The 20,590-nt window shown below is 45.0% G+C and overlaps 1 protein-coding gene and 1 long non-coding RNA gene across 5 annotated transcripts in view; one reads left to right on the top strand and one right to left on the bottom strand.

The window, feature by feature from the left end:
- The window catches only part of TEAD1 (TEA domain transcription factor 1), a 231,676-nt gene extending 216,756 nt beyond the window's left edge, over positions 1 to 14,920 (bottom strand). For 3 of the 4 annotated variants that reach the window (XM_087821739.1, XM_087821740.1, XM_087821742.1), the window contains exon 1: positions 14,822 to 14,920. The gene's annotated coding sequence lies outside the window, so the exon portion shown is untranslated. Of the gene's footprint in view, positions 1 to 14,098; positions 14,117 to 14,821 lie in introns of those variants that run through there. The other variant, XM_087821741.1, reaches the window with a different exon arrangement.
- LOC148092010 (uncharacterized) lies at positions 14,376 to 18,546 on the top strand. The gene is made up of 2 exons (XR_015715285.1): positions 14,376 to 14,488; positions 18,037 to 18,546. It is a non-coding gene; the product is annotated as an uncharacterized LOC148092010 (long non-coding RNA).
- Positions 18,547 to 20,590: the final 2,044 nt, after the last annotated feature.

Below are 20,590 nucleotides of genomic sequence, written 5' to 3'. Positions count from 1 at the left end.
TCAAGCAATAGAGAGCTACACAAAGTTAGGTCAACAACAGTGGCCAACAGCAGAAGTGCCAGAACGTCAGTGGGAAAGTCTAAGAAAGGGGCAAGTCCTGAATACAAGAGCACAAGGTCCAGAGTGACCGGAGCTAGGTGAACGGGAGGAAAAGACAGTGTCAACCAGTCCACTCCCTTCCACTAAAACCAGCCACCAAGATGGCACAGACGGAGAGCAACCCCATTTCAAAGCCCCTAATGTCTTTTTTCAGAGGCCTGATTATTCAGAACTCTGAGGAAGCAGTTAACACCCTTCTTACCTCCACCCCCATCACTGCCCATCACATGTCACAGCCTGAGACAGAGCCTAAGTGACCCGGGTGGAGGGGACAGAAATTCACCCCATCTCTTAGGTTCCCTAGCACTCCCACTACCAAGGAGTGAAGTCAAGGTCATGTGCCTAAACCCTACCCCCCAGCACGAGCCATTTCCATATCCAAGCCTTCAGGGTGGTAGAGGGGACTAACTTACTCTGACAGCCTGCCAACAGGGCACATTCCAAAGAAAAACCCGATAAAACTGGTAAGTCCAGTTCCAAGCTTCAAAACCACCTCAGCCGCCCCCCCCCCCCCCCCCACACACACACACAGAGCCATAGAGCAGTTTGGATCAACCCAGCCCCCAGGAGTAGCCTTACCCTCTCATTTTCAATGGCCAGTACAACCAGTCTGAGAGGTGAGGGGTATTACTTAAGTCTCCATAGTCTGAGGGCTGAAACCAAAAGGGAAAGCTGAATCTTGCCCCTTCTCAGGAAGATCAATGACTAGGGCAGGAAAATTCCCCTAGGAAAAGCTTGACTGAGTCACACCCAGCATTTGAGAACCTCAGCCACAGGTTTGTTCTGAAGACAGTAAAATGGGCCACCAAGAACACAAACTACTTTGTGTTTTTTTGTGCTTTGTGTACTTTTGTGTTTTGTGTACTTTGCCTTTTCTGGGCAGATACTCTAAGCGAGGGGAAGTCTACCTTTGTTTCAATGTCACAATCAATCTTAAATCCATTCAAATGCCTCAATAAAACAGAGGTGACTTATGCCCTGGCCAGTGTTGCTCAGTGGTTAGAGCATCGGCCCAAGTACCGAAGGGTCCTGGGTTTAATTTCTGGTCAAGGGCACATATCTGGGTTGCAGGTTCAATCGCTGGCCCAGTCAGGGCACATGCAAGGAGGCAACCAATCAATGTGTCTCTCTCACATTGATGTTTCTCTCCCTTCCTCCCTTCCACTCTACACAAAAAAGGCAATAGAAAAAATATCCTTGGGTGAGGGTTAACAAAGACAAAACAAAAAAACACCTAGATGACTTAATACGCAGACTTTTGTTAGCCTGGCAGCTATGAAGTCACACAGATCTAAGGACTGGCTTTAAATTTTGGCCCTGCACAGCTGGTGTGGCTCAGGGGTTGAGCATTCACCCAGGAACCAAGAGGTCACTGGTTCGATTCACAGTCAGGGCACATGCCCGGGTTGCAGGCTTGATCTCCAATCGGGGGCATGCAGGAGGCAGCCAACTGAGTTTCTCTCTCATTGATGTTTCTATCTCTCTATGCCTCTCCTTTCCTCTATCTCTCTAAAAATCAATAAAAACATGTTTAAAAATATAATAAAATAAAATTTTGGCCCTGTCACACTGGCTGTGTGGCCTTGGGCAAGTTACCAAACCTCTCTGAGCTTCCCTTTTTTCAACTACAAATGGAGCTCTTAGATTTCAATAAGGTAATACTAAAGAATGGGCTGAAGACAGAACCTGGCCTACCAGCCTTCCTTTTTTATCCAAATTCTCCCAGAGTGGCCCAAGGAATTAGTGCCACTAAAAGAAGAGTGAACTCAGAAGACCTGCACCGTCTCCACAAAATCTGGTTTGGGGAGGAGAGTATGGGGTGGTAGATGGGATGACTCAGATAAGGCACTCACATTTTATATCTTTAATCTAAAGCTCAACTCAAAGGCATGCTAGAGGGGCAGGTGGCCCAGTATCACCTTCCCAGAAAGAGAAACCAAAGATTTTCAAGCCATTCGACCAGTCACAGGGAAAGCCAGTATCAGGGGCTGTCTAACCAGGCCTTCCTTCCACACAGCTGGAAATGGAAGACCTAGATCTCAGCCCCCGGAGGACCCTCAAAGGCCTTCTTCCAAATGAACAGCCCCAACAAGGAAACAGTTCTCCAGGCTCTCAACAGCAAAACCCAGATGCCATTCTTAATCAAGATCTGAAAGACACTACAGTGGAGAGGAACCTGCCGGAGTTACTGCCTAAACCACAGATAGTAACTCAGCAAATAGTGGTGTCAAGAGACCACCTAAAATTGCGCAGTGTCATTACAATTACTTTTGGTTTTAGGCTAAGTACTAAAAATATCTTTAATTCCTAAAATCCCACTCCATTTCCTCTGCTGTACGTATTCAGGCACAGCATAGGACATCTTTACACACTCTCCCAAAGAACACAATAAGCGAGTTTGAAACCAAAGACTGTCAAGAGCCCTGAGACCATAGGTTCAATACCATAATCAGAAATGCCCCAAATTTCAGTTACAAACCTTTCAGAATTCCACTGGGAAAAACTTCCTAAATTACACTTTGCTAGTCAAAAAGGAAATGAATCAATGCTGAATCATTCCTATGAATCATGAGAATTTTTTCTTAATAGGTTAGGAATTGATCCTCAGAATAGCAGAGGATTCGAAACAATTTGGTTGAAACTAGCACAAGTTTATAGGACAAGTTGTTCCCTGAAATTCCCTTCTATTGTAGCTCCAGGCTCACAATAGCTTGGGACACTCCTGCAAGAATAATACTGTCAAGAGCTCAACACCAGAGCACCACCGAGGCCTCCTGCCCAGATTTTCTCTCCATTCTGCTTAATTAAAGGGAGCCGGCCAGTTTCCTCAACAGTTTCCTATTAGTAGAATGACCATGAAGTTTACCGTCCACCGGACATTTGAGAGTAAAAAGGGGTGCTAATTATTAAGGATTACACCAAAACTAGAAGCATAAACCAAGCCTGTTTCAGGCAAGCAGTTACACAGCCACAAGGAACAGTAAAGGACAACCCTTTAGAAAATGCAAATGGATAAAAACTGCCACAGTTACTATGAGGAAGACAGTCAGCATTTGGTGGGAGGACACAGGAACTAGAAAGACCAAGTTGAAATTAAAGGAAAAACTGGGCAGAGCACAGCTGGCTACACGAGGTATAAATTAACCTGACTCTGGGTTTCTTTTTTCCCATCTTAAATCTATTTACAAATCAGATTCAATAGATGACTTGTGGCCCCATATGCCTTCCGGGTTTTTCTTCCTCATGATCTCCTAGTTTATCCTTCATGATTTTAGTTCTTTGACTGTTTAAAGCAAATGAAGACTTACTGTACCTGAAAATGGTGAATTTGTGTGGTGGGTGAATAAGCCACATAGGCGGTTAACACAGTCAACATTTATCATTAAGGAGAGAGTCATTTCACATCATTAAACCATTCTTCACAAAGAAAAAAATCTTTCATTTAAGATATATCTTTAGGCTCCTCACGAAAGCCAGTAGTAGAAATGTAAACTCTTATTAGGTCATCGCTTTGAATATCAATCTTAATCTCTTGACCAGCAAAACAAATTGCAGAGTCCCTGCGAGGAGTGCAGGGGGTAAGATGGGGAACAAGGCCAACACTGTGCTGTGTGATACCAGAATGTTTTATTTTTCCTATGAGAGTATAATTCACCCACCACACAAATTCACCATTTTCAGGTACAGTAAGTCTTCGTGTAACATTGCTGATAGGTTCCACAACATTAAGTGAAAATACAAAATAAAACCAATTTCACCATAAGCTAATGGATATAAACAAGAATTAAGTTCCTACAGCATCTCATCAGTGTTATAACAAAACAAAGTTGAACAAAACGGGTGTGTGTTTTTGTGTGTATGTGGGGGGTTTTTTGAGAACATGCTGTATACAATTCAGTGGCTTTTAGTAGATTCACAAGGCTGTGAATCACTGTTTTTAAATCATCCTTTCTCCTTTCTTCAACGTCAGTTAGCTGCCTAAAAGCCCCTATCCCCAACAAGTTTACTCATCCCTCAGCAATTTTTAACTTAAAGACTGGGAAGTCACGTGAACTACCACATTAGTTCTGCATACCGTGGTTAAGAGACAATAGATGTCAACAGAATGCAGGTGGTCCCCAGTCCTGGCTCACACAAAGCTATCTTAACTACTCAAACCAGTCACAGGGAGTGGACCAGGTCAGAACAACAAGGGGACGCTGACACACGCTGAAGTGCAGCTGGGGATCTGAGCAGAACACAGCCAGTTTAGGCCAACTGACAGAAAACAGGTCCCTACCCAGCTTCCAGAAAGGATTCGGCTCACCTAACCAGGGTACTAACCCAAGCAGACACTCATCTTGGATTAACAAACTTGCTCTTACATATGCAAATACACGGGCAAAGGGAGGGCTACCTTTCACGTAAAAGTGTTAATTATTATGTAAATTATATTTAAGACCCAAAGCAAAGAGTCTGATGAGAGAGGCTGGCAAAGACTTGATTCCCGAGCGTGGAATACCTACTTGGAGGAACAGGATGGTCTGGGTTTTCACAGCAGTCACACTGAGCTAGCTCTTAACTAAACTTTACCACAATTCTTCAAAGTAGAAAACGTCATCCCCATTTTCCAGATAAGGAAACTGAGGACACAGACAAGTTAAGCAGCCTGTGCTAAACAGGTATTAAGAAGTGCAGGAAGGACTAACGATTCTCAGAGGGAAGGGGGGGGGGAGATTAACCGAAGAATTTATATGCATGTATGCATGACCCATGGACACAGACAATAGCACGGGGGGGGGGCAGAAGGGGTCAAAGGGGGGAAAAAAAGAGGACGTCTGTAATATTTTCAACAATAAATTTTTTAAAAGTGCAGGAAGGCAGCAATGGTAGGGGGAGGTTCCTCTCTGCCTCTAGTTCTCTCTCCCACCTAATGCTTAGTGCCCTCAGAACGTCAGCAGGGAGGAATTCCTCAATGGTCCTGCCAGCAGGCCCAGGGCCCTAAGCACAGTTTCTTTATGAAGGGTTCCTTACAACCACCTTAGAGAGAACTTTTAAGACCAATGCAAAGTTAAGACCATGACTTCTAAGCAAGGATCTAAGAAAGAGGTTTCCTTTTGGGCGGATGGAGGTACATCATACCCACTTTTTAGAAGCAGTTCCATTTAATTCGTACTACCATTTGGCAAAGAATGACCTCAAATATGATGTATTTACTGATGGATTTCCTCCACTTTATGAACAGGGGAAGTGTGGTTCATAGCGATTAATGGTCCAGGACTTTATGAGATGCCCCAGCCTCTCCTGGATTTCAGTCCATTTGCCTGAGACCAGAAGTCCGGTTCTTCTAAGTAACTCTGCCTCAGCCCTGGGTGTTCCTCCATAGTCCCTGTCCAGGTTGACCTGGCAGGAAATCCGTGAAGACCTGGTAGGCAAGATAACATTTGAATTTGTTATTTACTGAGCACTTACTGTCAGGAGGCATTCTACTGGAATTTCCAAATGGGGACACCGAGGCTGAGAGAAGAGGTAATTTGCACAAAGCCACAGAACTAGTAAGTGGCTGAGCCAAGAGTCCAAATAAGGTGTGTCGGACTCCAAACCTGTGTGTTTAAACATATGATTTTCTTGCGTTTTTCCAAACCGGAACCAGGAAACTTCCCACTCTAATCTCAACCAGTTCCCTCCTCTCCCCCTCCTTCCCTCCCTTTTCCTTCTTTCAATTAATAGTTCACAGCCAACTTTCAGATCTATACTAGCCCATGATTGGCAATAAACCTTTGTTAACAGTATTTGAAATTTGAATTCATTACTCTGGAGAGTATTTCAGGGGGGTTGTTTGTCTTTTAACAACTTAGGCCTACTCTACTCCCAAAACGGCATCTGGCAAAAAGCAAAACAAAACAACAACAACAAAAAAAACTTTTCCTTCAAGGCCCAAATCCGTCACTTCCTCTACAAATCTTTCCTCAGTCCCCACCACTAGGCAACAAAGCTCTTCGGAAATGTCATGAGCACTAACTCCATTGACTTTTTCCCCCTCTATTCTGATACTATGTAAAGAAATTCATGCTCCTAGAAATACAAATGTGTAAAAAAATGAAAGCCCCTCCCCCTTCCCAATCCACCCCTTCAAAGAGAACCCTGTCAATAATGTACAATCTTCCAGATACTTCTGGATAGAGATGTACACATTTCATCAACTCTAAGACACCACTAGTTGGAAGATGCAGCATGATTTTCTTTCTAAGAAATGTTGCAAAACAAACCATCCCAGAGTGCTTCCTTATCACTTAAAAATCATATTTTATGCATATTGAAACTTTTTAATCATGTCGATCTTGTACATACATAAAGAGAAAAGTATAAGCAAAATAAACCGGATAAGATATACCTAAAACAAGCTCTCAGAGGGACCAATACCCATGCTGTGGTGCACACTGTCGCCCCCTACCTGCATCCGTTCGACAGCCTTTGATGAGTGTGTGCAACCATGTCATGGGTCCAGTCAGAATTGCAGGAAATGTTCAAATATGGAAAAAGTGTGCATCATAAAACATGGGATACACTATTTCCCCACTGGATTGCGATGATCTTCTACACGGCTGTTTCCCTTCCTGTAAATTTAACTGATCACCATTCATTGGCCACCTTTTACTGATCAACAAATCCCTGGCACACAGTAGCACCTGTAAATGTTTAAATGTCCGGGGTCAAGTAGCAGTTCTATGCAAAACTGGGAGCACCTGGATTTCTGGGAACACAAGGTGGAAGGAAAAGAAAGAAAAGAATGAAAAGCCGCATATGGTTTATCAGCAGCAGGTTCATTTCTGGGAAGCTGTCAGGATCACCCTTCCTACCCCCTCACTCTGCAATGTCAAGGGATACTCTCTGAGAAACTCAGAGAGTATTCCCACTACTCAAAAAATAAAACTACCTCTGCAAGCAGTCAGGCAAGAATTAGCCTTTAAAACCTTCCCCAGGAAGCTTGACACAGACCTCTATTATCACATCTGGAAACAACTGCTACACTCGCAAGGGCCAACAGAAGAGAGCGCGCAGAGCATGGAGAAGGTGGTCCTGCCCATTTTATTGCTTCTTGGGCACAAAGGATGCAACCTTATTTTTGTGTAGTTGCATCTTTAAAACCAACCAAGAACATCTTTGTGAATTCCCTAAGATTCAGTATATATCCTGAAGTACATCACCTCACAAACATAGGGGGAGGAAAATCCCAATCCAGAGTTAGGAGGAATGGCCACATTTTGTCTGATTCAATCTAAGGATAAAAATTACAGAGTGTCTAGAGCAATGGTTCCCAGTTGGAGGCAAAGACCACTGTGGGGTCTCTTAAATGCTGCACCTCCCCCAGCCCTCCTAAGTCTCCAGGGGCGACGACCAGGCTGTAGAAAGCTCCATGGCGGCAGCATGCACAAGCTCAGGTGGGAACCACTGGTGTGGCAGAGGGTACCCTGGGTTTGAGTCAGAACCATCCTGAATCAGCCATGTAAAAGGATCCGTGTACTGTTAATTACCAACTCAAGTCAAAACCTGGGAAAGGCGAGGGGCCTGGAAAGGAGAGAGAGTATGCAAGAAGGGTGGGCTAGGAAACGAGCACACGGTCTCACCCTGGCTTCCCCAGTGCCTGGCACACATCAGGGACACTAATATCTGCTGAATGAGATTCATGTGGCTGAGAAGCACATGGTCATGCACAGAGCCACCTACTGTGTGCAGAAAATCTGAGTTCGCTGTGGCAACTCAGGCAAGAGTCATCGCCCACCCCTGACCCCCTCCCTCACTTCACAGTGGAGCAGATTTTAGTTTTGTTTCAGCTTCACCTGACATCCAAGTGGAGGTGTTCTAGAAGCATATATGTCCCTGTTTAACAATTCCTAGTCATAAAGAAGCTGCTCCCTGCCTCCAAATCACAGATAACACTTCCTCGGATATCCAGTTATATAGATGCTAATCATTTTTACACTTTATGATCAAGATAAAAGTCAAAGGTGAAAGAAAATTAGGGAGACATTTTTAATGCGTAACAAAACCAGAAACCTTTTATCAAAATAAGAACAATATCAGCCTTCTCTCTCCAGTATTTAAAGCAAAAGCACATTTTGAATTATGGGAATTTTGGCTCCGCCAGTATGAGATGCTATTAAGTAGTTTGTTTTCTGTTTTCCTCTCAATGAAAATACCTGATGAGGTCTTCTAAGTGTCCCAGATTTCAAGACGGGGCTAGGGGCTGGGGACTGACAGTTCCCTCAGCTGACGGGGCTCTTTCCAACTCGAACCGCCATTGTCTCCCAAAGGCTTTCAGATGAAAAGGCAGAGAGGGAGAAAGGGTTGAAAGAGATTCCACCAAAGGCAGCATCGCTCACAATGGTTTCAATAGTTTTGAAATCAGCTAGTCCCCAAGACACCCCCAGCCACGGGGATGGGTGATCTGAAAATGAAGCATATCAAAATGCTATTGGTAAGCTAAATTACCAGACAGCTTATCTGAGGCCCACATCCGCCATATGGTGCCCCAACTTCTGCCGCCTGTTGCTGCCACAACAATAGGCACGCCTACCCAAAGCACCCTCGGACAGAAACCCAGCAGCAGTGGCATGCGGGGTGACTACAGTGTTTACATTTTATTTTGTGCTATTAGCTCTGTGCCTCCCCCTATCCCAGTAGAGACTTGAAACACACACATATTCAATGCCAAAAATAGGTGTTACCTGCGGACACACCTCATGTGTGCACATGAATGGGTACACATCAGGTGAACAGAGAGAAAACCAGATGTCAACTTCAGAACTGGAGCTGCCTGGTGGGGGAGGGCGAGCCAGGCAGGCTCCCAGATAGGGCTGCAAGCAGACAATGAGCTTTTCTCAAAACACTCAGGCGGGCGGGCCTTAGGGAGTGGCTATTTAAAACACTTGGCTCCTTTTATTTCACCACCATGGAAGTGAATTCGGCTCTGGCTCTGAAGTGCCAGAGCAAATGAAGTCATTTGGTTTCCGCGGGCTCCCTTTGCATTCTAGCAGAAGTGAGACCAGACGGGAGTCCGAGAGTAGGAAGGTCCAGCTGAAGTTGTTCTTTCTTCCACTTAAAATTGATTCCACAGAGGATTGGGCGCCTGGGCTTCATTAACTTTTTTTTTTTCTTTGAAAAGACAATAAGGTCATAGGAAATTTAAAGGATACTGGACACGGGAATGAATGCTCTCGAATATGACTCCCTTTACAAAATGCCATCAAGTCAAAGTATAAAGTTGGCCAGATAAGGAGATCAGCTTCTAAGGGCTTAGTTGGTATAAAAGATTACTGGTGACTTGTGTCAAATGAATTCATAAGATTTCTGCATTTCTTTGTACTTTCTACTCTCTCTAAAAAGGTCTCTATCTTTGCAGAGATGATATTGATAGTAATAAAATATTCATTTCTTAGTTTACTACCTATTAGGGAAAAGAAACCTGGTTTTCAAAGAGCACTCAGAACACATAACATCTGTATGCAAAAATGCACAAGATGCAGATTTGGATAGGTGTAAAGCAAAAAAAAAAAAAAAAAAGTCTCTCTCCTAATATTCAGATCTACTTAACTATTACATAAAGGCACTCATTTTCATCCCCCCAAATTACCCGCACCTAAGCAGACAACATTCTTGGATGAACTTTTCAAATTTTCTTAAACATTCTCAGTTGAAAAAAAAACACACAAAAAAAAACTCCTTTCAAGTTAAATTGAGATTGCACTTGAACTCCATCCAAGAGCGGAGCTGAACTGAATTATGATAATTAGAAAGCTGTGCCTATAAAAAAGCAGCGTAGTTCATGCATTTTTTTTTTTAAAGTTCATGCCAGAGAATATAAGTTCAATATGTTCTCACATAATTAACATTTCCCACCATTAGCAGCAGTTTTTCAGTTTATATATCAGTAAAAACAACAGCACTCGTCATTGTTGTATATTCCCAGTCAATAGTGTTTCAGTCACTTTACACATACATCTAAACCCGTCAGATGCCTAAAAACAACCAGAATCTCCGCTGGAGACGACAGTGACTTAACTTGTTCATCAATAAGCTGGCTTTTTCTTAGAAACCCATTTTCCAGTGCTGGGCCCTGTTCCTTAAACTACAACTGCTAATGAAATGCTAGGACAGAGCCTTAATTAATTAGTTTTTAAATTAATGTGGGGGGGGGAGGCAGAAAGCATTTCAGTAAATACTGATTTTAAAAAACTGCAGGGAGGAAAGAGGGGCCCATAATACAGCCAGCATGGAGCCTTCCCTTGGCCTGCCACAAAAGTAGAAAAGACAGCCTCATAGAACAACCCCCCCCCCCCAATCCAATCAGAAGAGAGACCAGTGGTTTCACAGTTAGCCAGGACTCCCAGACTATGGAAACTATTTTTTGAGAATCCTCCCAACCATGCAAAAAGCCAGTGAACAAAAGAACTTAAGCACTGAGAGTGAGCCACCCTCTAAGGAAAACTATCCTGAAAACCCACCCTTCAGGGCACCCCATTTGCTTTGACTAAAATAAAAACACATATTTTGAAATTCTCTCGTTCTGCACCACTACACAGCCCAAATGTATCTGAAAAAATGGCTGAATTTCAACTGTGAGTTTAAATACGGGATAAGGTCAAGGAAGCTTGAGATGAGTATGTTACAGATTAAGGACTCTCAATGGTTAACAGCTTTGAAATAAAACAACATACAAACCCCAACAAAAACACTCCAGGTATTTAGATCCAAATATTCTGGCATTCCAAAAACTAACCCAGAATAGGGAAGGTCTCGAACCTCCCTGATTTCAGAAGCAGCCAGTAATTATAACACAACGGGGTCTAACTGGGTATTTGTCAAAAAGCCCAACCCTGAAACGTTAAGTGCTTAGTGTGAGTGCTTAGCATGAACCGGAATTACTTGATTTTTATCACCTTTGTGAATATGAAAGAATAAACCACATCATTGATATTGTTCAAACATGATTGGGATCTCATTTAAATGCCACAGGGTAATCTGTGTCTTCAACAGAGAAAGAAAAAGAAAAGAAAAGGCACCACTCAGCTATAAAAGATTATTCCAGCCATCGGTCAGTCCCCAACAGCCCAGCAGAGAAGCCTAAGTTTGTCAAAGGGCAAAAGGCTTACAATATACTTTTCTTACTGAGTTCAGAAGTAGGACATTAGCCCTCCACTGTCCCAGTCACTGAACTCTAAGGGGGAAACAGCAACACCCACATTTGTCAACAGAAAGGTGGGCTCTGATTTCCCTGTGGCTCTATAGAGAAAGCTGGACCCTTGCTCTGGCCAGCATTCTCCAGTCTTTGGAGAAAACAGGCCCCAAAAGTTTTATCACTAAACAGATCCAACCTCTAAGCAAGGCTTTCACTCAGCAATGTTTTTTTTTGTCTTTTTGCACTTTCTTTATTGGAAACAAGACTAGGTGCCTAAAATACAAGCTTAAAAGTGTTATATACCTACTATCTGTGTGTCAACATGGTGATCTTATGTACACTAGATCATACATGCAGTTATTTGCACCAAACTTTTGAGTGATAAAACGCAACAATTTTCATTTGCAGGCAGTATAATTATGCTCACAATTAACACATAATAACGCATGAGATGGGAGAGAAGAGTAACCCCACAGATGTGCAGGCTTTTGTACAACCGCTGTGTATGAGAGATCAACCCATTTCTGAAGCAGGAGACCTTAAAATATTGCTAATGACATAGCTTATTTCTTCAAAGCTCTATGTAAATTTGAGATCTACATTCTCTAACTGTCCCTTTACATACTTTTCTACTGAAAATGTGACAACAAATACGATCTAGACACAGATGATATACAAGTATACTCTTCCCAAATTTCCCCATTAAGAAACGCCCTCTTATACTAGCTGTTCTGTATTGTCAGAGCCAGGAAAATTCAAAATTGTTTATAAATAACAGAAGCGCAACCAACAACAAAAAAAACCCAGGACCTTAGTTTTCCTTATGAACTGCTTGTCCTCTTTCTAAATAAAAGGAGCTGTCAGTCCCCAAAGTGAGTATATGAAAGTAGATTTCTTGCTGTATAAAGCAAAAGAGAGGAAGAAAAGAGGGAAAGGAAGGAGAAAGCTGACTTCCCCAGGCTGTACCCACAGCCCCAACTCTTCCTTATGTATAATTAGTTCGCTGCTGTGGAGCACACACTTTGTACCACAGTGTAAGGAAGCACCTCTCGGTGAGAAATTCACTTCAATCTGGCTCAAGCTAAGCTAGGTTGCCCTCCCTCTTTAAATCAAATTTCATTACGTATATGTCATGAGTCTTGGTTTATGCTTTGGGGGAAAAAAAAACACAAAATAAAACAAAACAAAAAATCCCTCTAATAATCTCTCAGGCATATTCTCTGGACGGAGTTCTATTTGATACCTTACAAAAGATCACACAGAGGAGGGCTCTAAACAAAGATTCTTTCCTATATTTTTTACTCTCACTGTCAGGGCAAAGTGTCACACTGGTTTTGTTCCAAATTTGTAAAAAAAAAAAAGGGGGGGGGAATAAAAGAAAGAAAAGGTATTCTAATATTCCCCTAAAACTGTGGATCAAGTAATACTTATCATTTAAGTAAAAATAAAATGGTCTACATTGGCACTTTTATACCATCAGCAAGAAGCAGTAATGGATACTGTTTATCAGTTCATTTTTTTTACACCAACAGCAAATAAAAGAATTGTAAACTCTGTTTAAAACCTGAAACCTGAGATTTCAACACAGAGTTGCACATACAAAGAAACGCTAAACAAAAATATCTGTGACCATTTATGGAAATAGTGAGATTAGAAAAATAAGCCTTTCCCTGAAAAAAATTATCAACAATTCAAAACCTCGATGTTGACAAAGGTTCAACTAATCCATTTGTCTTTCCTGAGTCACTCCGTAATTAGTTCTACCATTTCCTTCTAACGAGGGAAGATTCTTACCAAAGTTGGATCTAAGTCTGGCATTCAGATGTGATTGGGCCCAAAGATCCTACTTACAGAAGGGCACAAAACCAACTGTGAAAGGATGAAGCAGCTCTGGGCACAACCTGAGGTCTGTTCCCCAAACACTGCCTCCAAAACACCCTAGCCGAGGAGCCCCCCATGAATAAGACAGAAGCAAGATCCATGGCAGACCACAAAGAAGGAGCCCACTCCCCGCACGGACAAGGCAGGGAGCTCTGGTCTTCCTGAAGGGACCTGTCTACTCAGGTAACCACCTGCAGGCAGCCAGCACGCCACGAGCGATCAGAGCACCTCAACTTCCAGAAACAATCCTAGGGAGAGGTGGGGAGGAAGAAACATGTGGCTGACCTGAACTGATAGTGTTCTACTCCTCTGCAGTATCTGTAGCATTTTATTTTATTTTATTTTATTTTTTACATTATTTTGAAATCTGATAGGTTTTGCAGACCTCTCTGTCCCAGGACCTGGGCTTCCTCCAAGACACTGTTTTTAAAACACGGCCTTTTTACATTACCCGCTCCTGCAACATCATCTGTCTCTAAGTTTCCAGTGCTTACTGAGGTCAATTTTCATTTCTACAAATCACAGGCAGCCACTTGCTTCTGAGAAGTTAACAAGCCTTCTGAGAAATGCTGGTGGCTGGTATTTCATTGTTTCACAAATATTTTTATCCAGTGACACCACTCAACTTTAAATAAATCTTTAAAAGAGAGAATTTAAAAGCAAGGAAAATGATGATCTGGATTTTCTTTCTTTCGGGGGAGGAGAATAAGGAGGTGTGAGCCCTGCATTGTTTTCAGCTCATTTAAAATGTTGCCTGTTTAAAAAAAAAAAAAAAAAAAATACGCTTTTTTTTTTTTTTAAAGGAAACACAGAAGTTGAACTTTCTTTAAAGCGGGCCTCTGGACTTTTGAAAACAAGTGTTGCTGCTACGAACAAAGACTAGAAGTGCACCCTGATTTTCTCCCCTCCTGGAGATCATTTCTCCTCCAATAAACAAACAAATCCCCCAGTATTTCCTACCGAAGGGAAGTTTTCCAGGGAGAGTCTCCTCCAGGGTTTGGTGGTAACTGCGACTCAGTCTTTTTTGGACACAATGTTTCTGCTGACTCCTGAAAATTTTCCACTTGAATGTGCAAGGAAGGAGCGGCGGCGGCGGTCCGCAGTCCCGGCGGAGCGGCAGAGGCGCCCGTGCCCTCTTTCATCTTTGAGAAGAAGGAGCGAACCCCCGCTGGCAGCACGAGTCGGCGCGGACCCCGGGCGGCCTCGGGGGGCCCCGACCGCTGGGGCGGCCCGGGGGCTCCTGGGGGGCGGTCGGGCCGCCTTCGGGCTCCCAGGCGGCTCTCCCGCCCGCGCTCGCTCCAACTTCTGACTTCTCCGAGAAAAACGGGAAAAGGGCCCGCGGCTGTGAGGGTATGTGCGTGTGCGCGCCCGCGGGCGGGAGCGGGGCGCGGGGGGGCGGCGCGGCCGCCCGGCGCCTCCGGGCCGCCCGCGGGGGCCGCCTGTTGCCGCGCGGGCTCCGCGGCGCGCGGCCCAACTTGGCGTCCCGGCAACTCGCGCCGGGACTCACCTCGAGGGGCTCGGACGGCGCGGGGCCCGGCCCAGCCCCGCGCTGCCGGCTCGCCCGGCCCGCGCACAAAGCGGAGCCCGAGTGGAAGGGCCGCCGGGGCGGGACGCGCCGCCGCCCCCCGCCCCGCGGCGCCCGGTGCGCTCCTCGCCCGGCAGCAGCCCCGCGCGCCAACTTACCTCACGAACGGAGCCGCCGCGGCGCCGGGTGAGTCCGAGGCAAACTTCGGCGCCGCTTCTCCCGCCCGCAGCTCGGTGCCCGGCCCCCTCCCCGGCTCCCGGTCCCCGGGCCGGACCACCCGCCTCTGCTCGGCACCGCCGCTGCCCCGGGGCCGGCCGGGCGCACTGGTCGGCCGCCCGCGGCTCCGGGCAAAGGTGGACGGGGCGGGGGGGCTTCACTGCATGGCCTGTCCCCGGACGCGGCCGCCCAGGGCCCGGGCCCCGCCGCGCGGACTGGCCCGCGGGGTGGAAGCGAGTCTGCAAAGTGCTTGGTGGGCGCCCGCGGCGGGCGGCGGGGCCGCGGCGGCGGCTGCAGAGGCTCGGCTCGGCTCCGGCGGCGAGGCGCGGCGCGAGCGATGCTAAGAATGTTCGGAATGAGGACAGGAATGAAATGAACGCCAGGACCGAACTCGCTTCGGAGGGGTGGGGCCTCGGTGACGTCATGCGGCCTGCCGCCCAGGGCCGGGGGCGGGGCCTGCCGGCGGTGACGTCATGGGGATTCGGGGCGGGCCCGGCCGGGCGGCCCGGCTGCCGAGGCGCGGGCTCCCCCCTCGGAGGGGCGGCGGGGCGGCGGGGCGGAGCCTGGCGCCCACGGGGGAGCGCGGAGCGCGCGGGAGCCGCCCTGCCCCCTCCCCGCGCGGGCCCCGGGCTTTGTCCCGGGCTGGGCGGGGCGGAGGGCGGCCCGGAGGAGCGCGCGGCCGCGCGGAGGGCGCTGGAAGCCCGCGCCCGCCCTGCCTCAGTTTCCCTCGTCCGCGACGGGGGAGCGCGGGCGGCCGCGGAGAGAGCTCCTGGGCTCGCGGAAACCTGCAGGTCCGGGGAGGGAAGTGTCTTCCCAGAAGCGCGAGGCGGTCGGGCGCGGCGGGGCCGCCCAGCGTGCGGTTCTCCCTCCCGGGCAGAGGGGCGCTGCGGCCGGGACGGGGCCTCGGCGGAGCCGGGAGGGTCGCGGCGGAGTTCCTCACGCCCGTCCCGCGAGCGCCGTCTTCTCCAGTCGCTCAAGAAATTAAGTTCGCTCGCAGCTGTGGGTTGTACTTTTCTAAAGTAAGGACTTGGCTTAAAAACTCCCTAAATTATAAAATGCCGCATCGGGGAAACTTCGCATCACACCTTTTCCCCCTTCTTTCTTTTTTTTAAATTTTTTATTTTTTTTGTGGGTAAACTTCACTTCCATAATAAGAATTATTATTTTTTTCTATCTTGATTTTTATTTTTTAATTCATCTTTATTGTTGAAAGTATTAAAGATATCCCCCTTTTCCCCCCATGGACCCCCTCCTCCCCACTTCCGCCCCCTCCCCAGAATTATTTTAATCCTACCTTTGGAGCTAGTGACCCAAAAGTGACATAGTAGGCCCAGTGGATAAATCAGAAAGCAGCTGAGTAAAGTTGACTTACTGTGGCAGAACTGTCAAAAATTTGGGGTAATTGTAATTTGCAAGTTCACTTAGATCAAAATAGCAATGCAGTTCCTGTGCTGTTGGCCTCCTCCCTTCTAGGCACTTTGCTCTTCTTTCCAGTCAGTGCCTCGAGAAAAATAACGTCTAATTTATGTGTCCCAGGAATCCCCTAAATATAGGTAACTGAAAGAAGTGGGTTGTGACTCTCTTTCTACAAAACAAATTTTACTAGTGCACATTTTTATTGAAATTTTTGTTGAGAAAATTAATTCACATGCAATTGTAAAAAATAATAACATGGAGATTGCCCAGATTTCCCCAGTGGTAATGTCTTCCAGAATCATAAACAAGATATTGACATTGATACAATCCACCTTAAATTCCCCCAGTTTCACTTGTACTCATTTGCATATACCTGTATTTATTTCTATACAATTTTCTCACCTGTATAGGTATCCACCACTATGGTCAGGTACTAATGCATTTTATTTCTAGTTTGTGTGCAATAACAAGGTAATACAATGAGGCTCACAATAATGACCCCAGCCACCTTCGCACTGGTTTTTGGAAATGTGTAAAAACATAATTAATTTGGCATTAAAACTGTACTAGACATCTCTCTCCAACTATTCTCACCTTATAAAAGCACCTGATAGAGTCGGATGGTAGTGGCAACCAAACAATAGGTTTCTAAACCACTATTTGTTTGCCCAGTGCAGGTGCCTTTCAGAATCTAGCTCCTATCTCAGAGCCACCTGGCAGTACAACGTCTCCTATTCCTTACTGAATTACAGAAAAATTCCTTGGCCTGGGATTCAAAGCTCTTCATGAAGTACTGTGACTTCCTGACCAGAATTTTCTCCAATGTCTCCCATCTGCATGCGTATATTTTTTTCCAGGAAGACTGCTTAATTAGATATTTCCTCCCTAGAACCCTTAAAGCTCCTTGCACCAGACACACTATTTGTACAAGTGTACTGGGATGATGCCCCCATATCTGAGCCACTAGAATGTGGACTGGGTCTCATTCAGCTAAGTGTACATTGCCGGGATCTACACATAAATAGGAATAACTCTTGTGACTGAGGATTCAACCCAGGCAGTCCAGCTCCAGGTTTTATGTTCTTAACCTTCCATTTAACCACCCAAATATAGTACTATACAGAGTGCTAAAGATCAACCATCTGCCAGGGTGGCCGACCCTGAGATGTAACAATCACTTGTATCACTGATGATATAAGACAGTTTGTTACTCCTAAGTATTACCAAGGAAGAAACTAACTTGTAACACATTAGAGAAAAGTGATCCACTTAATGGTAACAACTCATACTGAGACACTCTGAGAGGGCCTTAAGCTAGAAAAGAGAGCCAGTGGGCTAGAGCAGTGATTTTCAACTAGTGTGTGGCACACTGATGTGTGGCAAGAATTTTTAAAGCATGTAATACCTAACTAGTCAGGGGCACTGACCTTTTTTCCCCTTAGATTGTCAAATAAGAAAATGACAACAGCCAACACAAAAGCTATCTGGTGTGAATGAATAAAAATTATACCTATTTTTTGGTCAGATCGGCAAAAAATAGATTTTTTGGTGTGCCGCAGAATTTAGTAATTAGTTTATGTGTGCCATGAGATGAAAATGGTTGAAAATCACTGGGTTAGATCTTACTCTAAGGAAGCACCTGGCTCAGGAGGATAATGCTTTGTAAGACAAGTAAAGATGTGTTAATAGTAATGATACAATTTGTCTCATTTCTAATGAAGTTGAATACCTTTTCTTATAGGAGTGTAAATTGGTACAAGCACTTCGGAAAAGTTTGCTATTAGCTAGTGAAGTTGAAGATATGCATGTTTATGACCCAGCACTTCCTCTTAGGAATACAACCAAGAGAAACTGAGGTACGTGTGCACCAGGACACACATACAAGAATGTTCCCTGGGGCATTTTTGTAATAACCCCAAACAAGAAGCAAACCAAATGTCCACTAATGGTGGAAAGGATAAATGAATTGTGATATAATCACATGGTGGAATACTGTACAAGGTTGCAAATGAAGGAAGTATAGCTTCATACAACAACATGGATGAATTCTAAAACTACAATATTGAGTGAAAGAAGCATGAAATAAAAGAATCCATGTAGTATAATTGTGCATGTATATATAGTTTAAAAACAAGCACAAGTGCCTATCAGTAAATTGAGTTGATAAAAAAGCTGTCATACATTTAACAATGAAATACTATGCAACTGCAAAAAAAAATAAAAGTAGGAGCTCTTCCCCTTTGCGACAGCATGGATGGACCTGGACATTATTTTTTTAATGTTTTTATTGATTTCAGAGACAGGAAGGGTGAGGGAGAGAGAGAGAAACATTGATGAAAAACATCGATCAGCCACCACCTGCATGCCCCCTACTGGGGTTCAAGCCCACAACTGGGGCATGTGCCCTGACCAGGAATCAAACCTGCAACTTTCTGGTGCATGGGAAGACACTTAACCAACTGAGCCACACTGACCGGGCTGGAGATTATTACCCTAAGCGAAATAAGCCAGTTAGAGAAAGACAAATATCACAAGATTGATTTCACTTATATGTGGAATGTAATGAACAAAATAAACTGTCAAACAAAATAGGTCCAGATGCATGGAACAGAATGACAGATCTCGGGGGGGGGGGGGGGGGGCGCGGAGATTAACCAATGAACACATGCATATATGTATAACCTATGGATACAGACAGTAGTTCGGGGAAGACCTGGGGTGGCAGGGGCTGGGTGGAGGGGACAAAGGTCGGGGGGAAGTGGGGGACATCTGTAATACTCCCGACAGTAAACTTTTTTTAAAAGCAAAATTTAACAGTATCGTTTAGGGATGCATACTTAGGTGGCAAAACTAGACTGAAGGAAAAAAATAACATGAAGTAATTACCAGTAAATCTGGGGTGGCGGTTATAAGTAGGGTGTTGGGACAAGGAAGGGAAATGTGAGAGGGCTTCTGGGATGCTGGCAATGTTATATTTTTCTCTGGTTACATGGGTGTTCACCATAATGACTCATTAAGCTGTATATTTGTTTCAAGCATTCTTTTCTACATATCTTTTATATTGCACAATTTTTAAACATTAAAATTAAATCTTGACGAGAGCTGCCAATATTCAGATGCCTCCCATGTGCCCAGAACTTGACCTGCTTCTGAGTCCTATCCCCTCTCACACTTTGACAGCCCTTTTAGAATACATCATTCCCTCTCTTCTAGATCTTCAACATCACTCTATACTGGACCCTTTCCATCAGCATTTCAACATACAGAAGTCTCTCTCCCATCTTAAAAGCAACAAAAAATAATCTATTGCCCTAACCCCATCCCCGCCTACTGCCCTCTCTCCTCCCTTTCACAGTTAAACTTTTGAAAGGATTTGTCTGACCTCATTACCTCCATTTCTTTACCTCCCACTATCCCTCAACTCTCTCCAACTGGGCTTCTGCCTCCATCACTTATTTTATCAAAACAGGTGCCCCTCTAGCCTTCATGACTCAGAATACCCTTCCGGAGTGGTCTGCTATATTTAGGAAGAGTCCATCTAAGGGCCTGCATGTGCCAACCCCTCCCTGCCTTTTCAGGCATCTTGCATCTCTCCTTTCCAACTGAGTGTTCCTAGCCCACTGGGTAAATTTTAGTTCCTCAAATTTATCATCTGTCCCCAGAGCGCTTGTTTGTGTGAGCATAGCTCCTTGTAATACGTTTCCCTCCTCTTTGTCTAATTCATTCCTCTCCTCCTGTGATTAGCTCAAATGTTACTTCATCAAGTGAGGTTTTTTGCCCTGATCCTCAGACTTCACCACATGGTCTTCTATTGTATTATCTAATGCTGGGTAACAAATATCTCCAAAGCTTAACGTCTGAAACAGTAGTAATCGTTTATTACCTCTCATGATTTCTGGGGGTCAGGTATTTGGGAATGACTTGGCTGGGTGGTTCTGGCTTGTGGTCTCACAGGAGATTGTAGTCAGGTGTCGGAGGAATGCAGTTACCTAAAGCTTTGAGGGAGACTGGAGTTCCCACTTCAAGGCTGTTCACTCATGTGGCTGGCAAGCTGGTGTTGGTTGTGGTAATGGGACTCTGTTTCTCTGTACATGGACCTCTTCGTATTTCTTGGGCTTGGGCTGCTTCACAACATGGTGACTTGAACTCAAATCCAAGCATTGAGAAAGGGAGAGGGAGGGGAAGAAAAAGACTATTTCTTTTCCTGAACTAGCCTCAGAAGCTGCATAGCATCACTTCTTCCATATTATCTGTGTTAGAAGTGAGGAGAATTAGATTCTACATTATTATTATTA

Source organism: Miniopterus natalensis, chromosome 11 (assembly GCF_054644295.1).
Source record: "Miniopterus natalensis isolate mMinNat1 chromosome 11, mMinNat1.hap1, whole genome shotgun sequence".
NCBI lineage: Eukaryota > Metazoa > Chordata > Mammalia > Chiroptera > Miniopteridae > Miniopterus > Miniopterus natalensis.
The sequence above is the reverse complement of the archived record's forward strand: the minus strand, read 5'-3'. Positions and strand labels throughout refer to the sequence as shown.